Here is a 21,807-nt window from a genome sequence, read left to right as displayed (position 1 = left end):
TTAAATCAATGCTGACAGTTTGGAGCAAATCTCACTCAATAAATATTATACAAGATCACCACCTTTCTCTCACCAATTTTTCATATTTATCACCCAACAATTGTGAATTTCTACCTAAATTACCAATTAAATCTGCACTCATATATATGGAGATGATGATGTTACTTGTAAATTGGTTCAGTGATATAATTTTGTCATGGTCATTCAATTTCAGCTGTTTTCCATGCATGAAATGAAGCCGGTAAACAGCTGTATGAATCAGAGTTCGAAATGAGAGAGAGTATAAAGCTATGGACTTGAAATCAACACTGGTAAAACCAAGTACAAGATTATCAGCAAATACAATATTGTAAAACCGCAACTAAAACTGGAATGTAGTGTTATAGGGAAGTGAGAAGCTATGTCTTATGTCTACCTTGGATCAACTATAAATCAAATAAAATTTTATTTCGCTTTGATAATAAAAATAATAATACATAATACAAAGTTCAGCAAAATAACAATCAATCCTCAAACAAGTAAATCGAAATAACACATAAGGAGCTGCCTGTGGAACTAAAGTTTGAGGGCTAACAGCTATTAAGTATCAATGTACATCCTCAATATAAAAATCACAATACAGAAACAAATGAATGAATAAACTTATGAATGTGACTAAAGACAAACATGTCAGGAATAGAACAAGAAAGAATAAATTGAAATGTATAATTTGAAGCATTATATAATAGAGGTATTATTATTGGAAATTTATATCTTATCCAAAACAGTTCCTTTCTCAAATTTTCATAGAAACAGTACAAAGGAGGTTGTGTTTATCACTCCATAAGTTTTGTTCAATCTTTGGTCCTAAATATATGATTATATAAACTAGAAAACCAGAATTTAGATGAGTTGAAAACCAAACCACCAAAAAAATCACGAATCATCTCTGATAACTGGAGAATACTGTATTCATTGAAAAAACTAAACTTTAGAAGGAACAATGACAGGAGATAAATGTAAAATTTAAAGGAGCAGAAGTAGCCTGAACATCACTGTTATGACAGTGCATATTTCAATGATATTGACAGAAGAAGAATTTCATGACTGAAAAATGAAAGTGTCTGGTTTTCTATGAATACCACAGAATTGTTTTGTGCAGCTGTGGTAGGAGTAAAGCTAGCCACATGGTAGACAATGACAGACAGATAAAGAGAGAAAGGGGCAATGCCATTCAACTATGATCAGGATCTTTCTCCTGTGTGTGTCCTTAGATTAGTGACGAGATTTGATATCATTGTTGATTTGTAATCACAAAGATATCAGCTAAAAGATCTTTCTACATTGTGCGTATTCAGATGTCCAGTAAGCATTGATTTGCTTGCTGCTTTGTAATCACATAAATCACAGCTGAAGGGTCCTTTTCCTGAGTGTGTCCTTTGATGAGAGATGAGATTTGATTTACATGCTGCTTTGTAATCACATAAATCACAGCTGAAAGGTCTTTCTCCTGTGTGTGTCCTTAGATGAATGATGAGATCTGATTTCTTTGTTGCTTTGTAATCACATAAATCACAGCTGAAGGGTCTTTCTCCTGTGTGTGTCATTAGATGAGTGATGAGATATGATTTACGTTTTGCTCTGTAGTCACAGGACACACAGAGGAGAAAGACCTTTCAGCTGTGAGAATTCAGAACTCACAGCTGAAAGATCTTTCTCCTGTGTGTGTCCTTAGATGAATGATGAGATCCGATTTCTGTGTTGCTTTGGAATCACATAAATCACAGCTGAAGGGTCTTTTTCCTGTGTGTGTCATTAGATGAGTGATGAGATATGATTTACGTTTTGCTCTGTAGTCACAGAACTCACAGCTGAAAGGTCTTTTTCCTGTGTGTGTCCTTAGATGAGTGATGAGATTTGATTTCTGTGTTGCTTTGTAGTCACATAAATCACAGCTGAAGGGTCTTTTTCCTGTGTGTGTCCTTAGATGAATGACAAGATTTGATTTCTTTGTTGTTTTATAATCACAGAGTTTGCAAGCATGTTTTCCACCTATGTGTTTTCTATAATGAAGATTTATTTCTCTTGTGCTGTTGAATTCTTCACCACTCAACTGACACTTTGTTGATTCACTATCACTTTCTGCATGAATCACATTCTTCCTTGCATTTTCGATTAGTAAGTCCACCTCATTGCAATCTTCTTCATCATAGTGTTTCCAGGAGTTGCATCAATAGACCTAAGCTTGAACCTCCCTGTTCTTCAAAGAATGGTCGACCCACTACAGATGACACATTCTCACTTCTATAATGTTCAGATACTGCATGAGAAGAAAAACCTTTGATTTGCATCAATGCATGTGAATGGTCTGTTTCAAAGGATGTGTGTTCCTCCTTGATTTCTCCAGTTTCAAATTTTATTTGTTCAATTACAGAGGAGCAAAGTTTAGTCTAGGCCTATCTGAGAAAAGAGAATAGATGCTTTCAATCCGCAAACAGGTGTCACTCTCTTGCTTTATTTCTCCACTTCTCACTTCAACTTCTACCTTGAGTTGTTGCTCTCCTCCTTCAACTAGTTCCTCTGGTTTTAACCGAATTATATCAATTGGATGTTTTGAGCAATTGTGGTCCAAGTATACACTTTGTTTCTGATTATCAACATTGAGTTGGATGTGATGCCTTACTTCATTGATGACTTGATGTTGGTTGATCTGGTTCATAGATTGGCCAATCACAGTTGTCCATGTCTGTTCCTTGATGTTGTGGATGAGGCATTGACCTTGAGTTGTCTCGACCTTGACCATCCAAGTAGTTTGGCTGCATCTGGACTGGGCTGGATCCTCTGTGGCTTCCACACTCTTCTCCCTGTAAGCAAGTCAGTGGCTGAGTTAGTCAGATTTGGTGGGGTATTTGGACAAATAATTTACCACTACTTCATGGCTCATAACAGATTTAATGATCTCGAAATTCATGAATGAACTTCAAGGGCCAGTTTCCCAGCTCAGGATTCAGCTAAGTTCTAGACTTTAAACACCTGGTGTCAGAAAATTGGCTTTCTGGAATGTAATAATTAAATAATTAACAATATATTCCATATCAATTATGAAATTGCATTATGAAATTATTGAAAAATATAATTTCTTGCTTAAAACCCTAGATTACTACTGTGTTTTGATATGCCTGTTTTACTACCTATACATAAATTTTATGTACAAGGCTTGTTTTTTTTTCTTTGGGCTAGTAAACTTCTATAAAGGAAATTTCTGCTAAAAATAATCTCTTTGATATATTTATCAAATATATTTATGCTCAAAACATGGTTTCAGGGTAGAATTGGGTTTAGATTTATAAATTTTTATAGTTCTGATCTTGATTGTGAAGCCAAAAAACCTTTTGTCAATATTATAAGAGGCAATATTCAGTGGATGAAATGAGACACAATAATATTGATCAATATCATTCTCACATATAATATTGATTTTCACACTTAGTTTGCCACACAAAATATTGTCTTTACCATCTAAAGTTTCAACCGTCGGTTGAACAATAAGAGAGTGCTGGACTTCCAAATTAGCAGTTTCATCAACATTATTATTCATTTGTAGTGGACCCCTATTTCCACTCAACACTCCCCTATCACTGGATGTTTTTAATGTTGCAGGATGAGAAGATTTTTTCCTTTTCTTAGTATTTGATCATTTCAAAGTAGAAGGCTCAGTGATGTCCATTTCCTTCCTTTTCGTATTAGTCAGTGATTTCGTTGTAGAAGGCTCTGGTGTAATGTCTATTCCCATTCTTTTCTCCTTGTTTTGAATAGCACTATCTTCGATATTCAAATCTCCAATATCATTCAATATTTCATCATGAACATTTACAATTTCTTGTGGAAAATATTCCGGGTCAGCATCACTGTCATACCCATCACTTTCTTTAATCTCAACTTCATCATCATCACTTATTTCATCTAATGTCTCGAAAATTTCTTCTTCATTCAGAAATGTTTTTTCACTCATTGTGAAGTAGAATAAGTAATTGAAATGAACTAACCAATCAACTGAATAGATAAAATGAACTAACTAACAGCAACTAAATGAACTAAACCTACTAATAAAAAGGAACAAGACTAATTGAAATGAATTGAACTACCTAACTAAGACAGCAAGGACGCTGGAATGTCACTCAAAAAGCTGTCTGCAATGACTGCTCATATGTAGGAGTGCTGTTATCAGATACCCTCAGTTACTACCTATACGTAAACTTTATGTGAGAGGTTTGAATAATATGATAAAATTGACACAAAACGCACGCGAACCGAACCTTCCACTATGCCAATATCAGGCCAACTAACTGGAGGAAGCACTTGTGGCGTGGGAAGTGTCTGTGGTGGCGATTGTAGAAATGGCGGACGAAAAATGACCGCTGCACGTAAAATTTACGTAGCGGTAGTAAGCTAGGGTTATTAATAAGATATGATTGATTATTTCAATTGAGAATGAAATCAGCTGGAATCAGCTGGACACAGGGATCACCACCGATTTTCTCCTATCTTTCTCCACTGCCATCATAACATGAATCTCACTATAATAAATGTACAATTTCACATTGAGTTTTCAAATACCATAAGCAAGAGATGGTTTTATGCATTTCATTGGTCTTAGGTTTTCATCCTTATTAATCAATCAATCAATTTTAATGTGATAATAATTCCAAAAAAATCAGTGGTTGAAATTTGATATAACTTGAGAAGCCTAATCAAACATAGCTTTCTTCAATGTGAATCAGGGGCATATTGTTGGGTTAATGGTTCTAGAGCAAACTCTTTTTTTGCTGTAAATTTTCAACTCTGATAAGGATTATTCACATAATTTTGACGAAAAAATAGTTATTCTATTTTTTGGTGTTCCTGAACATAGGGAGATTCCATTTAAAAAGAAAAACAGAATTTTTCCCACAGCAAAGCATGGGACACCTGCCAGTCATAGATAAATATTGTGCTACTGTAGCACAGCACTTTTAATACACCTTTACCTATTTAAATCAATAATAATAATAATAATTAAGTAAACTTGATTTTTTTTTCAAATATCAGAAGCTGGACCTATAAGAACTTAATTGATTTTACAGGTTATGTTAGGCATAGTCTATTATTTCTATTTCTATTTTCATTATAGGCCCAACTATTACCATATAAAGTAGGCTACTTACCTCTGATTCCATTGCAGCAGGATAATAATAATATTTCATCTGATATGATATTGAAATAGAAATACTGTATACACTGTTCTACAGTGTAGAATATTATGTTAGTAATAAACACTAAGCCTTAAACGGTGTACACACGTACGTTTGCCTCGGGTGAGCATACGTTTATGGGCTTGCATTCGCACGTGTGGACACTGTTCGCTGAGGCATGTGGGCGAACCGGAACCCTGTCGGTATTTTGGCGTGCTCAAAGGCGCCTCGGGCGAGCATTGAATGTACGTGTGGACGCGATTTTGCCATACGGGTGAGGCAAAACGTAAACATTGAAGGAGTCATAACCTAATTCCAATGAATTAGGTTAATGAATGACAAATCAAATTGTGATCCAATAACTAATTGTAAATTGTAGGATTTTTGTAATTTTGTAGGATATGTAGATTGTCAAATATTTAAATAGAAACATGCATGGAGTATATAATTCGTATCATGATTAACAAATTTAGAACTGCATAATTTATGTGAAAAAAGCTTCTCTACAGGGTTCCTACAAGAAAGTATAGCTCAAATATTATTTTACTGTGGCTATCAAATCATCTTGTGTTTGTTTCATGTTATCAATCAGAGTTGTTAATTAAAATTGTAATCTTCAATATGATATTATACGTTTTAGATAGCTAGGCTATCTATAGAGAGATTTATTCAAACTTTGAACTAGTATTCCCTTGAAGGTAAATCTTGAAGCTAATCTTTTGGAGAATCTTGTTTTGTCATGTGTATGAGCAGAGTTAGTTTAAAATGGGCAGCAATTTAGTATTTGATTCAATTTATGGCTGATTTCCTTAAAGAAGACTGTCAATTTTGTGAGACAGTGTTAAGTGCTTTGATTAGGTCATCAAAACTTCTGGAATTATTGTAGAATTTTTCTTTTTTTGAGATTCTGAATAGATATTGGAAACCAACAAATGAATCGCCTAATGCCAAGAATCTCAAAGTTAGAGCCAATCGTTCTTGTGGAGTTATTGCTTCCCTCATGATGATATCATTTTTTGTTTAGATAACTAGTTGAATTGGATTCAGTATATTAACAACATAATGTTTTGACAACCTAAGAAAGATTTAATTGTTAATATTATGTCATGTAGCAATTTATTTCCTTACTTCAACCTACAATTGTTCAACCCACCAACATCGTTTGTCAAGTTTTATTTTTGATTTTATTATATAAGTCATTGAAATAAAATGATACTGCTGCAATTCGTGATAACTATCTTCAATGATGGAATGACGCCATAGTTGTCATGTTGTGGAAAATCTACATCTACCATGTCTTCGTGTCGTCTGCAAATCAGTTAGCTTTTTGAATGCTGAGGCATACGTGGATTGCGTCCACAAGGACGTACAGTGAATGTTGAGGCATATGTACATACGATTGTTCGCGCGAATCTAAGCTTTAAGCTTTAAAGCTTAAGCTTTAAGCTTTAAGCCTTGTACTCACGTCCGTACAGATTCACGCGAACAATCGTATGTACATATGCCTCAACATTCACTGTACGTCCTTGTGGACGCGATCCACGTATGCCTCAGCATTCAAAAAGCTATCTGATTTGCAGACGACACGAAGACATGGTAGATGTAGATTTTCCACAACATGACAACTATGGCGTCATTCCATCATTGAAGATAGTTATCACGAATTGCAGCAGTATCATTTTATTTCAATGACTTATATAATAAAATCAAAAATAAAACTTGACAAACGATGTTGGTGGGTTGAACGATTGTAGGTTGAAGTAAGGAAATAAATTGCTACATGACATAATATTGACAATTCAATCTTTCTTAGGTTGTCAAAACATTATGTTGTTAATATACTGAATCTAGTTCAACTAGTTATCTAAACAAAAAATGATATCATCATGAGGGAAGCAATAACTCCACAAGAACGATTGGCTCTAACTTTGAGATTCTTGGCATTAGGCGATTCATTTGTTGGTTTCCAATATCTATTCAGAATCTCAAAAAAAGAAAAATTCTACAATAATTCCAGAAGTTTTGATGACCTAATCAAAGCACTTAACACTGTCTCACAAAATTGACAGTCTTCTTTAAGGAAATCAGCCATAAATTGAATCAAATACTAAATTGCTGCCCATTTTAAACTAACTCTGCTCATACACATGACAAAACAAGATTCTCCAAAAGATTAGCTTCAAGATTTACCTTCAAGGAATACTAGTTCAAAGTTTGAATAAATCTCTCTATAGATAGCCTAGCTATCTAAAACGTTTAATATCATATTGAAGATTACAATTTTAATTAACAACTCTGATTGATAACATGAAACAAACACAAGATGATTTGATAGCCACAGTAAAATAATATTTGAGCTATACTTTCTTGTAGGAACCCTGTAGAGAAGCTTTTTTCACTTAAATTATGCAGCTCTAAATTTGTTAATCATGATACGAATTATATACTCCATGCATGTTTCTATTTAAATATTTGACAATCTACATATCCTACAAAATTACAAAAATCCTACAATTTACAATTAGTTATTGGATCACAATTTGATTTGTCATTCATTAACCTAATTCATTGGAATTAGGCTATGACGCCTTCAATGTTTACGTTTTGCCTCACCCGTATGGCAAAATCGCGTCCACACGTACATTCAATGCTCGCCCGAGGCGCCTTTGAGCACGCCAAAATACCGACAGGGTTCCGGTTCGCCCACATGCCTCAGCGAACAGTGTCCACACGTGCGAATGCAAGCCCATACACGTATGCTCACCCGAGGCAAACGTATATGTGTACACCGTTTTACAGTACTATAATACAAATTTACAGTACATAATGTGGCATTCAAGTACTGTAGTGAGGTCCACAATAAAATGACAGTGGAAAAAGATAGGAGAACAACGTTGCCGATTCTCCGCCTCACCATTGCCTTCTATAGATAAAATAAGATTGAGTATTTCGAACAGGAATAAACAGCTAATATTACATATGATTTAGATGTGACATATGATTTAAATTACATATTAATTTCCGATGTTATTATATTATAATTTTGCAAATTTCAAAGTTGGGTCCAGACAAGGTAAACTGGAAAAAGCTTCAATTACTTCAACGAAATTTAAGCATGCATTATTCCCTGTAATATTGATCTCACAACTTTTTTTATATCTGATCTTGAAGGTGTGACATAATTGGTAAAAAACCGTTCGCCTCTAATTTTTTGCTTTTCTTGTTCTTATAATTAGAAAACGTTGAAAAAACATTCTGATTATAAGCTTATAGAGCATTAAATTCTTCACAGGTTGATGTTTAATTTAACAATCATCGCTTGGACTTTAAGTTATATTATACTCTTCGCAGAATTCAATAACGGCTACTCTCTGTTTGAGCAATTTCCAATTTTCAAAACATTGCTTTTAAACATAGCGCTCTCAGAAGAATTAAATTAAATATTTCATATGAAAGAAAATAAGTTGATAATATAATTATTTGACAATTTTCCAGGTAATTTGAATATTTATTCAACAGATAAAATTGTTTATTACTTGGTAATCTTTAAAAATATTTATATTTTTACATCACTGATTAGACAGCTGAGCACGTACCAGGCATTGACTGGCCCGATCACCTGGAGAAAGCAGACGACAACATCAGATGTTCCCGGTACCCAGTTGAGTGAGGATGTCAGTTACTCGATCTTTCTTTTTTCGTAAAATTATATGCTAGTGCATTTTATTCTCATTTTAAATTCAATTAGTATAGTTGGTAATCACATTAAGTGATAATTTAGTATTCAGTAATAAGATTGTACAACAGAGTAAACTTTATCCTACGCTAATTCATGGATTGAAGGTTAGTTGAAGTCACTTTTTCATTCAAAAGTAAATATTCAACTCTGAAACTTAACTTTAATTCTTTTGAAGCTTTCATTTTAGCCGATTGTTATTTGTTTTTCATCCAAGTCTAGTTTTTAAATTGCCTCATAATATAATGATTTTTTATTCCAATACCGTACTTCTTAGTTTTTTAATTAACTATTTTGAGCCCAGCTTTAAAGTTTAGATATCTTTTAAAATTTTGAGATACTTGAGTAATCATTTTGATCATTCTATATTTTTTAATCCATTCTATATGAACAATTCTTATCACTCTTTCTTTTCCTATCACATACTTTTCTTAATTATTTAAAAGAAATTCTATCAATCTCGAGTAAGTTATATAAATTCTATTTCTATAATGTAGTTCATTCTATTAAAAATGCTCCATCACAAAATCTTGAAAATGTTTTTATAGCCTAGTAATTTTTTTTTATTGAAATGCTTTAGCCTACAAGTAGTTTGGATTCAAAACTAAAATAATTGGCAAGGCTAAGTTACATCATAAAATAAAATTATTATAGGCCTATTACATTTTTCTTTTTAGGTCAAGTTACGTTTTTCAAGGTTGGCCAATAGTTGAAACAATCCAATTAGTCAGGTTTATTAATTGAATTTTATTAAAAATAATTAGTTTCAAGACCAATTGAATGCACAACCCCCAATAAAAAAGTTCATTGTTTAAGTTTGTAGAGTGAACATTGATGTTGTGGAAGCTTTCCATAATTGAAGAGACTTGTGAGCACACACGAAAGCATGCTCCTGTCAAAAAATAATCTTTATAAAAAGTTGATTTTTTTGAAAATATCTTCAATTAATATCTAAAACATAAGGTAGGCTTAACTCAAATATATTTATTACAGTTGATACTATTTGTAAATCATGATAATTAACCTAGGTTTTGTTTATTCCAACAGGACTATATGAACGTAAAGAAACGTTTATGGAAAGACATACATCAGTTATCAAAGGAGAGCAGCGCCACTACCGTAATGAAGATATGGACCGGTGAATTTGGTATGAGGTATCTGGTATTTATATTATTTTAAGACAGGCTAGAACTTCTTAACACTTTCCCATAACACAGATATTTAGGGATGGGATGTTTGTGGCGGTTAGTATTATAACATGGTTCATTCCAACCCTCTCGGCAGTGCCAAGTTCTATCCGGTTGGTTCTGAGTCCAATGGATGCTTTCAAGTTAGAGTCAACTGACCTGCAGATCGCATTTCCGCGTGCCAACAACTGGACGAACATGTGCTACTGTTTGATTGTGGTCTGTGAATGGCTGTGGTGTAAGACAATCACTATAAATAGGGCTTGAGTGGTTAGGGTCCCCGTAGGATATTTGCAGTTGTCAGTCGAGTATTTCATTTCTGATCAGTGCCCTTTGTGGCGGTCTCACAGCTTTTTCATGATGGTTGCGGGCTCAGTACAGCACTAATTTGATGGGCAGGTGGGGTACTGTTACACTGTGGCCTGGTCTGATTTGTTCTATGAGACTGGCGATGTAAATATTAGATTAATGCTGGATTAAGATTAGATTAAGGCTGAAGTAAAAGTGAAGTATAGCCTCTAGCCTTGCTAGTTGGCGGGGGATAGCCTCTAGCCTTGCTAGTTGGCGGGGGATAGCCTCTAGCCTTGCTAGTTGGCGGGGGATAGCCTCTAGCCTTGCTAGTTGGCGGGGGATAGCCTCTAGCCTTTGCTAGTTGGCGGGGGATAGCCTCTAGCCTTGCTAGTTGGCGGGGGATAGCCTCTAGCCTTGCTAGTTGGCGGGGGATAGCCTCTAGCCTTTGCTAGTTGGCGGGGGATAGCCTCTAGCCTTTGCTAGTTGGCGGGGGATAGCCTCTAGCCTTGCTAGTTGGCGGGGGATAGCCTCTAGCCTTGCTAGTTGGCGGGGGATAGCCTCTAGCCTTGCTAGTTGGCGGGGGATAGCCTCTAGCCTTGCTAGTTGGCGGGGGATAGCCTCTAGCCTTTGCTAGTTGGCGGGGGATAGCCTCTAGCCTTTGCTAGTTGGCGGGGGATAGCCTCTAGCCTTTGCTAGTTGGCGGGGGATAGCCTCTAGCCTTTGCTAGTTGGCGGGGGATAGCAATTCTTATCACTCTTTCTTTTCCTATCACATACTTTTCTTAATTATTTAAAAGAAATTCTATCAATCTCGAGTAAGTTATATAAATTCTATTTCTATAATGTAGTTCATTCTATTAAAAATGCTCCATCACAAAATCTTGAAAATGTTTTTATAGCCTAGTAATTTTTTTTATTGAAATGCTTTAGCCTACAAGTAGTTTGGATTCAAAACTAAAATAATTGGCAAGGCTAAGTTACATCATAAAATAAAATTATTATAGGCCTATTACATTTTTCTTTTTAGGTCAAGTTACGTTTTTCAAGGTTGGCCAATAGTTGAAACAATCCAATTAGTCAGGTTTATTAATTGACTTTTATTAAAAATAATTAGTTTCAAGACCAATTGAATGCACAACCCCCAATAAAAAAGTTCATTGTTTAAGTTTGTAGAGTGAACATTGATGTTGTGGAAGCTTTCCATAATTGAAGAGACTTGTGAGCACACACGAAAGCATGCTCCTGTCAAAAAATAATCTTTATAAAAAGTTGATTTTTTTGAAAATATCTTCAATTAATATCTAAAACATAAGGTAGGCTTAACTCAAATATATTTATTACAGTTGATACTATTTGTAAATCATGATAATTAACCTAGGTTTTGTTTATTCCAACAGGACTATATGAACGTAAAGAAACGTTTATGGAAAGACATACATCAGTTATCAAAGGAGAGCAGCGCCACTACCGTAATGAAGATATGGACCGGTGAATTTGGTATGAGGTATCTGGTATTTATATTATTTTAAGACAGGCTAGAACTTCTTAACACTTTCCCATAACACAGATATTTAGGGATGGGATGTTTGTGGCGGTTAGTATTATAACATGGTTCATTCCAACCCTCTCGGCAGTGCCAAGTTCTATCCGGTTGGTTCTGAGTCCAATGGATGCTTTCAAGTTAGAGTCAACTGACCTGCAGATCGCATTTCCGCGTGCCAACAACTGGACGAACATGTGCTACTGTTTGATTGTGGTCTGTGAATGGCTGTGGTGTAAGACAATCACTATAAATAGGGCTTGAGTGGTTAGGGTCCCCGTAGGATATTTGCAGTTGTCAGTCGAGTATTTCATTTCTGATCAGTGCCCTTTGTGGCGGTCTCACAGCTTTTTCATGATGGTTGCGGGCTCAGTACAGCACTAATTTGATGGGCAGGTGGGGTACTGTTACACTGTGGCCTGGTCTGATTTGTTCTATGAGACTGGCGATGTAAATATTAGATTAATGCTGGATTAAGATTAGATTTAAGGCTGAAGTAAAAGTGAAGTATAGCCTCTAGCCTTTGCTAGTTGGCGGGGAAAGCCTCTAGCCTTTGCTAGTTGGCGGGGGACGAGAAAGTAGAGCCTCTAGCCTTTGCTAGTTGGCGGGGGATAGCCTCTAGCCTTTGCTAGTTGGCGGGGAGAAGAAAGTAAAGCCTCTAGCCTTTGCTAGTTGGCGGGGGATAGCCTCTAGCCTTTGCTAGTTGGCAGGGGACGAGAAAGTATAGCCTCTAGCCTTTGCTAGTTGGCGGGGGGATCATTCACTCCTGGTGGTCAGGTAGTGCATTAGTTCAGTTATAAGTCATTAGAATTAAGAAATTAGAAATTTAAGTTTAGATTTAAGATTGGAGTGATATTAGTAAGGTAAAGCCTCTAGCCTTTGCTAGTTGGCGGGGAAGAAAATGTATAGCCTCTAGCCTTTGCTAGTTGGCGGGGGATAGCCTCTAGCCTTTGCTAGTTGGCGGGGAAGAAAATGTATAGCCTCTAGCCTTTGCTAGTTGGCGGGGGATAGCCTCTAGCCTTTGCTAGTTGGCGGGGGACAGCCTCTAGCCTTTGCTAGTTGGCGGGAGACGAGAAAGTATAGCCTCTAGCCTTTGCTAGTTGGCGGGGGGATCATCCACTCCTGGTGGTCAGGTAGTGCATTAGTTTAGTTTAGTGATAAGTCATTAGAATTAAGAAATTAGAAATCTAAGTTTAGTTTTAAGATTGGAGTGATATTAGTAAAGTAAAGCCTCTAGCCTTTGCCAGTTGGCGGGGAAGAAAAATTATAGCCTCTAGCCTTTGCTAGTTGGCGGGGGATAGCCTCTAGCCTTTGCTAGTTGGCGGGGGATAGCCTCTAGCCTTTGCTAGTTGGCGGGGAAGAAAATGTATAGCCTCTAGCCTTTGCTAGTTGGCGGGGGATAGCCTCTAGCCTTTGCTAGTTGGCGGGGAAGAAAATGTATAGCCTCTAGCCTTTGCTAGTTGGCGGGGGATAGCCTCTAGCCTTTGCTAGTTGGCGCGGAACTGAAGATCAATGCAATCCTGTAAAACCTTGGGTTTAAACTGATTTCTAACCTAATTTAAGTCTTAACTTGCATGAAATTTAGTTTATAAGTGACTATATACCATTGATAATTCTGAAGTTATATCATTAAAGTATAGCCTCTAGCCTTTGCTAGTTGGCCGTGGATAGCCTATAGCCTTTGCTAGTTGGCGGAGAGATAGCCTCTAGCCTTTGCTAGTTGGCGGGGGATAGCCTCTAGCCTTTGCTAGTTGGCGGGGGACAGCCTCTAGCCTTTGCTAGTTGGCGGTGGACAGCCTCTAGCCTTTGCTAGTTGGCGGGGGACAGCCTCTAGCCTTTGCTAGTTGGCGGGGGATAGCCTCTAGCCTTTGCTAGTTGGCGGGTGATAGCCTCTAGCCTTTGCTAGTTGGCGGGGGATAGCCTCTAGCCTTTGCTAGTTGGCGGGTGATAGCCTCTAGCCTTTGCTAGTTGGCGGGGACGAGAAAGCGTTGCCTCTAGCCTTTGCTAGTTGGCGGGGGGAACATGTACTCCTGTTGGTTCAGGTAGTGCCTTAGTTTAGTTTAATGATAAGTTAAAGTTGTAATTTATAATTTATCAACATTGTATTAATGGTCTGTTTCTTGAGTAAGTTTCAGGTTCATCATGGCTTCCCTTCCACATGTTTACAAATATTTTCTGTTTGCATGAAAATAATTACTAACTACAGTTACTAATATTAATATTATCAAATTTGTTACAATATTATATAATTGATTCTATTGAATTGTTCTGTTTCTTGAGTATGTTCCAGGTTCATAATGGTTTCTCTTTCACATGTTTACAACTATATACTGTGTGCATGTGATCAGTTTCTAATATTAATATTGTATTATTTTGTTACAATTTTTATTATTGTATCTAATGTTATTTATTGTATTAAATTGCCCTGTTCCTTAATTTGTTTACAGGTTCATCACAGCATCACTTCTCTAATAATTATAAACACAATCGTCGCAGCTATGCATTCATTTTTACTCTGTGAGTAAAATGGTGTCTTTGAATTTACATTTTGCTCTGTGAGTAAAATGGTGTTTTGATTTACATCCATTAACATTGGATTCTTTGAGAAGTTATCTTATATCTTGAATTTGTATTTTTTATCTACATTGTATTCAATCCTTTTGTTTCAGTTTCAGAGTGTTTCAGGTTCATCTTTTTAAACGCTCATATTTTTCATCTTAGCTCATCTTTTTAAAGGCTCACATCTTTTCCTTCATGTTTACTGTGTGTATGCTCTGAGTGACCCATGTTGCTTTTAGAACAACTCAAGTTCTTTGTCAACATAAATTTTCTCAATTTTTATGTTTCTCAAGTACGTTTCAGATTCATTGCGGCTTCTCTACTGAAGTGCGCACATGCTCACAACTTTTATTTTTCATTTGAGTGTGATGCCCGCATGAGATCTAGGCTTGTGCATGGTTGATGAGGCGGATGATAAGATATGAATGCACCTACAGTTTGAGTTTTACAGTTTCATTTCTTCATGTTTTCTGAGTGCATGCTTCGAGTGATCTAGGCTTGTGCATGAGTAATGAGGCAGATGATAATTAATAAGAGATGAATGCACCTACAGTTTTAGTTTCATCTCTTCATTTTTTTGAGTGCATGCTTCAAGTGAGCTAGGCTTGTGCATGAGTAATGAGGGAGATGATAATTAATAAAGAGATGAATGCACCTACAGTTTTAGTTTTATCTCTTCATTCTTATTGAGTGCATGCTTCCAGTGATCTAGGCTTGTACATGAGTAATGAGGCGGATGATAATAAGAGATGAATGCACCAACAGTTTTAGTTTTATCTCTTCATTTTTATTGAGTGCATGCTTCCAGTGATCTAGGCTTGTGCATGGCTAATGAGGCGGATGATAATAAGAGATGAATGCATTTGCAGTTTTAGTTTTACAGCTCTATCTCTTCATGTTTATTGAGTGCATGTTTAGGATGATTTATGTTGCACCTTGAACACGTTGTTTTGTGGTCATTTGTTGCATACTATATATTCACTTTTATGCCTGATATGTGATGAAAAACATGTGTTAGAATAATTATATGTTGTATGTTGCATAATATTCACTATATGAATATCTTGAATGAGCTGTAGGCATATAATAGATAGATAGATTTAATTCATTTGCTATTGGACCATACAGTCATCAGCAACGCCAGTAAAATATTCATAACACTAAGGCCCGGTTGCACAACAGTCGGTTAAATTTTAACCGTGATTAATTTCACGAGAACCAATCAGAGATGGCCTTCTTGATAACACGGCTTCTCTGATTGGCTCTCGTGGAATTAATCACGGTTAAAATTTAACCGGCTGTTGTGCAACCGGCACTTAACACTTCATTAAAAAAAGAATGTGTGAGAAACTTCTCCAAAGAATAGAAGGGGTTTGCACGCAGAAGATCAAATAGTAATTTGTTGAACAAAGAGACTGGATGAATTTTATTGACTCTGGCAACACATGTAGGAATCATAAGCTATTTGTTGCATACTATCCAATTATTGGTCTTGAATGTGTTGCCAGGTATTATTGTAGTCAAAATTATAAGTCAAGGTGAATTGAAAGAGATGTTTTCAGTTCCACAGAATAATGTAGAACTGACAACATCTCTTTCAATATTCATCTTAACATGGAGCGATTCCACTTCTCTTTTCCTAGTGTAAATTTTAAAATGATGTGTTATTTGATGCATACTTTTCACTTATATGTCTTGAATGTGATGTTAGGAACGTGTTTGAATTTTAATAGTCATTTTATATTATATCATCACCATTGCACCATAATGATCATCACTACTATTTTATTCAAGATAATGGCTCAACTCACACTTACGCGACTCAGGTCGAGGAGAGACTCGACTCTAGTCGAGAGCATGTGTTTTCAAATGGTGGCAGTCGCGGGGACTAAAGTCGACTGGTCTGACTGTCACCATTTGGAGACACATGCTCTCGACTAGAGTCGAGTCTCTTCTCGACCTGAGTCGCGTAAGTGTGAGTTGAGCCTTAGATTTCTCATTATTTTAGTTCTGTGTTACAGTTGAACTAAAAGCATATTTCGTTTCAGATTATGGAGTTTCAGCTATATTTTCAACTCTTAATTACATTTTAGTGTCATAACAATAAATTTTCAAGTGCTAAATCAAGAAGATCCTAGTGTCTTTGAAAACTTATGTTGAAAAATGTAATGAATGAGTCCCTATAATAAATAAATTCAATGGGAATTTTCTATTATTATGGGAATAAAATAGGCCTATATTCATTAAAATAATATAATATCTATGATATAATATTTAATGATATTATAAATCATAATCATAAATACATATATTTGTATATGTATTTGTCAAATTGTATTTTTACCATTATTATTTATCATAATAATAATGATAAAGTTGATATATCTATTCAATAGTTCAGGACGAATGTATATTTAATGTCTTCTTCCTTCATTCAAGGTTTAGGCTCTTGCCTGTTCCGACTCACAACAGAATAATTGTATATCTAGCCTATCACAGTACGGCAATCTAAAATTACAATAATCATTAAATCAGTTATTCATCTTTTATATTTTATAGCCATCTTTTCCTAGGTCTTCCTGTATCTCTTTTTCCTATAGGGTGGTAGTTAAGAATTTTCAAGGGAATCCTTTCTGTTGGCATTCTGTTCACATGCTCCCTACACTGGTTGCGATATGATATAACTTTTTCGTTTATATTAAAGACACCCTGCCAGCTCTTGCCTTATATCCTCATTTCCAATGTGGTCCCGGCGGTCTATTTGTATTTATTGTATTTTGTATAATAGATGTATATTGTATAGTTGACTTAGGTCTTATTCTTCTATTTATTTCATTTTGGCGCATTTATTTTATTTGTCTAATATTATACATGTTTCATTTTTATTCTCTAATATCATTGTCTATTGTAATTAAGTAGAGCTGTATATAGTTGGTAAACGTTGTCAAATTTATTGTTTCAGATAATGAGATTTCAGATTCCTTTTCATAGATAGAGAGGTACATTATAATACCTTCTATAGAGTGAAGCCTTTTGGGACTAAAACCAAACGAAGACCATTATTGGGAATCCTGGGAGCGACTGATCCGAAATAATTTTTTTGTTTGGTTAAATTGATACAGTATTGTGTTTTTCCAGTTAAACTAATGAGATTTCTGTTTCAGATAATGAAGTTTCAGCTTCTTTCTCATAGATGGAAAGGATGATTATAATACCTTCTATAGAGTGAAGCCTTTTATGACTAACACCAAATGGAGCTCATGATCGAAGTAGACTCCTGGAAGCTACTGACCTGAAACGCCAACCCCACCACAGTGGGAAAAGGCTGAGAATAAGACAAAGAGAGAGAAGCTTTACAAATGTCACCATTTTCTCACATCGCTAATTTTATCTGTGAATTTTAGTGATTCAGTGAAATAAGTAGTGCAATAACATCGAGTGATAATCTAGTTAGTTTAGTAAGTGAATGTAGGCTTCAAAAGTATGAAGTTCAAGACGAAATTTTGGCTACCGGTTCGCTACTTCATGGTTCAAAGGTTAGTGGAGAATTCTCTTTTATCTTCAAGTTTAAAATTTAAATTTTTGAATTTACTTTGATTATTTTAAATCTTTAGTTTAATCTCATTAAATTTTTAAATCCAATTCCTAGTTTGAATTTCAATTTTGAAATTCAAATTGATCCTTTCAAATCTATAGTTTAATTTATTCTGATAGTATTCAAGTAATTTACTGTTTTTTTTCGAGAATTAACTTTCAATTGGATAGCCGGTGATTATTATTATATTATTATTAACTTTTTACTATTAGTGGAGAATTAATTTTATTAAGGTTGGTGGAGAATTCTCTTTTATCTTCAAGTTTGAATTTCTATTTTTAAATTTACTTTGATTATTTTAAATCTCTAGTCTAATCTCATTAAATTTTTAAATGTAATTCCTAGTTTGAATTTAAATTTTAAAATTCACTTTGATTCTTTCAAATCTGTAGTTCAATTTATTCTGATAGTATTCAAGTAATTTACAGATTTTTCGAGAATTAACTTTTTAATCGGATAGCCGGTGATTATTTTTATTATTATTGAATTAGGCTCAACTCACACTTACGCGATTCAGGTCGAGAAGAGACTCGACTCTAGTCGAGAGCATGTGTTTTGAAATGGTGACGTCGCGTAGACTAGAATCGACTGGTCTGAGTGTCACCATTTGGAAACACATGCTCTCGACTACTGTCGAGTCTCTTCTCGACCTGAGTCGCGTAAGTGTGAGTTCAACCTCAAAGGAACGTGACCGGTTGCATCTCCATTGAACCTCATTATCTCTCTGTGGAGTTCGAAGAAATTCTGTTCAAGATGGCGTAATCTGTCTCCAAACTCTGCAAACTCCTCACCAACATAACTCCAGTCGAATTTGAATATTTCACTAGTGGCTTATTAGTGAATTATGATCTTTCATATTGTTCTGTTCTATAATTTATTCTTCCTCAAATTGATTGCTTGAAGTGTTTCTTTTTGAAACGTGAGTGAATGCAGACCAGTTATAGCTGTTAAGTGTTGCCAGATCTTTCTGGGATTTAAAAGTTTGTTTAGATGATTAATCTTAATCTCTCATGCTTAATAATACTAACCACATTGATACTAACATACATTTTTATCCATATTAATTACTCCATAATTCATTAAAAATAGATTAATACTTATTTCATCAAATTGATAAGCCAAAGCTGTACTGATTCTATAATTATATTTAAATCAACTTAATATTAATATAATATACCTCTACTATTAATATTAGTCTACTTCACAATTCATTAAAAAATATCAATAATAATATTTCTTCAAGTTATCAAGTCATATGTCAGCTCAAGTTGTCAAAATTATTGATTCTAATTTTTTCAAAATTACTAAACAAAGCCTTACTATAATCATACTGTACATCATACATAGATTCCTCCAATATCATTATTTCCTAATTCTTTAAAAAAATATTACTTCATAATTCTCTTAAAATATTTCTCCCAATTTCTTCAAAGCTTAGTTCATGTTGTCAGAATGATTAATTCTTATTTCTTCAAAATGACAAGTCAAAGCCTCACTGATTATATAACATTCTAACATCAATTCCTTCAATAGTGATTACTTCTCAATTCATTAAAAATATAAATAATAACTCCTTCAATTTGTTAAGACATAGCTCAGCTTATATCAAAATCAATTATATTAATTCCTCAAAAATTGACAAGCCAAAGGGATGATTCGATGATTAAATAACCTTAACTTTTGGACATCATTAACATTCTATCAAAATTTTGGAGAGAAATAGTACAGGCTCAGCCTAGTTTTCCCTCCAATGTCATAATGAATTATATATTCTATTATATATATATATATATCTTATGATTATAGTGCCTTATACAATAAATAATACTGTAATAATAATGATTATTTTAACATAAATTCCTCTAATACATTAATTCATAAAATCATATTCTAACATTAATTCCTCTGATAGTAATTACTTCAAAATAGCCATTAAAAAAAGGTTAATACTATTTTTTCAATTTGTTAAGCTTCTTGTCAAAATTATCAATACTATTTTTTTTACATAATTCATAAAAAAATACTACAACCAATTTCTTTAATTTGTCAATTCATATAGCTCAGCGCATGCTGTCAAAATTATTAATACTAATTACTTCAATTCAACAATCCAACGCCTTAATGATTCTATAATCATACTATAATTTATTCCTGTAACGATAAAATAATACTAATTTCAATTGCCAAGCCACAGCTCAATGCTCTAATAATTGGTGAATCCATAGATTAGCTCATTTTGTCAAAAATTTTAATCCTATATACAATACAATACAAATAAATTTCATTTCCATTAATATACAAATAAACAATCTAATCAATAAAATGTACATAATAATTATTCAAAAATACAATTTATGAAATTTACTACAAATTGAATTTTTTCGGAAATTAACCTACTCAACTATGGGAAACCCATGTTTTAGAGCAGGTGATTATAGAATCCTATAATATCATCAAATTGACAAGTCAAAGCCTAACTGATTCTATCATCTACTAACTTCATTGCCTCTAAAATTAATTACTTGATAATAAATTCATTGAAGATATTAGGTTCATACTTATCAACTTGTTAATACTTAACTTAACTTGTAATATTTATTATCACTTGTTAAGCCATCGCTCAGCTCATGGTGGGTGGACTACATCACAATTATTGTTTCTTTTTAATTTTTCCTTTTTTGAATAATAATTTTAAAATTAGAATATTCATTTTATATTTTGATCATGCCATTCAGTTGAAATAATTATGTATTTTGGATATTGTATTGAACAACTTCAATAAGAGGGGAATATTCATATGAATTTCCAACTGTGACGTCTGCAAAGTTATAGCAGAAGTCACAGTTGGAAATTCATTTAAATATTTGCCTGTTATTAAATTTGTGAAATCCAACTGTTAACTTTTTCCTTTTAGTTTGTAATTAAATTCATTGTAGCTTAGTAATTGTTCTATTGTAATTTACTAGAGATGGTTAGGGTTAAATACCAGGGAAAATACTAGGGAAAATTCATATAATTTTGTCTGTAATCAAATTTGTTCACTCCAACTGTTGTAAACTTTCTTTCTTCTAGTTTTCAATTAGATTTATTGTAACTTTTCTATTGTAATTTTCTATAAGTAATTTTTCTATTGTTATTTATTAGAGGTGGTTAGGGTTGGCTATAAGGGGTTTTGAGGATGCCAACTATAAATTGTAAACTTTAGTTTGTAAGTGAATTTATTGTAACTTCAACTGAAGCCAAAGCTCAGCTTATACGATTCAATTAAAATTTATTTTGGAAATTGATATAAAAATATTCGCCTGTTATTAATTTTTTTCAATCTGTTGTAAACTTTTTTGCTTTTAGTTTGTAATTAAATTTCTTATAACTTTGTATTTTTTCTATATAACTTTTTGTCTGTAAACAAATTTGTTCAATCTAGCTGTTGTAAACGTTTTTCCTTTTAGTTTGTAATTAAATTTATTATAACTTTGTAATTTTTCTATTGTTATTTACTAGAGGTGGTTAGGGTTGGCTATAAGGGGTGTTGAGGAGGCCAACTATTGTAAACTGTAGTTTGTAATAAAATTATTGATTAATAGAAGTTAGTCATATTATGTTTACTGAAACATATGTTTTCAAAAAATATAAAATAACAAACTCAATTTTTAATTGTTTCATTTCTAAATAAAGAAACGTATTGTTTAA

At 34.0% G+C, this 21,807-nt stretch overlaps 1 long non-coding RNA gene across 1 annotated transcript; it reads left to right on the top strand.

Annotated features, from left to right (window-relative positions):
- The first annotated feature begins 16,776 nt into the window (after positions 1-16,776).
- Positions 16,777-19,290, top strand: LOC120354745. The gene is made up of 2 exons (XR_005573102.1): positions 16,777-18,058; positions 18,871-19,290. It is a non-coding gene; the product is annotated as an uncharacterized LOC120354745 (long non-coding RNA).
- Positions 19,291-21,807: the final 2,517 nt, after the last annotated feature.

The sequence above is a fragment of the Nilaparvata lugens genome, chromosome X (genome assembly GCF_014356525.2).
Source record: "Nilaparvata lugens isolate BPH chromosome X, ASM1435652v1, whole genome shotgun sequence".
Taxonomy (NCBI): Eukaryota; Metazoa; Arthropoda; class Insecta; order Hemiptera; family Delphacidae; genus Nilaparvata; species Nilaparvata lugens.
This window is presented reverse-complemented; position numbering and strand designations above follow the sequence as displayed.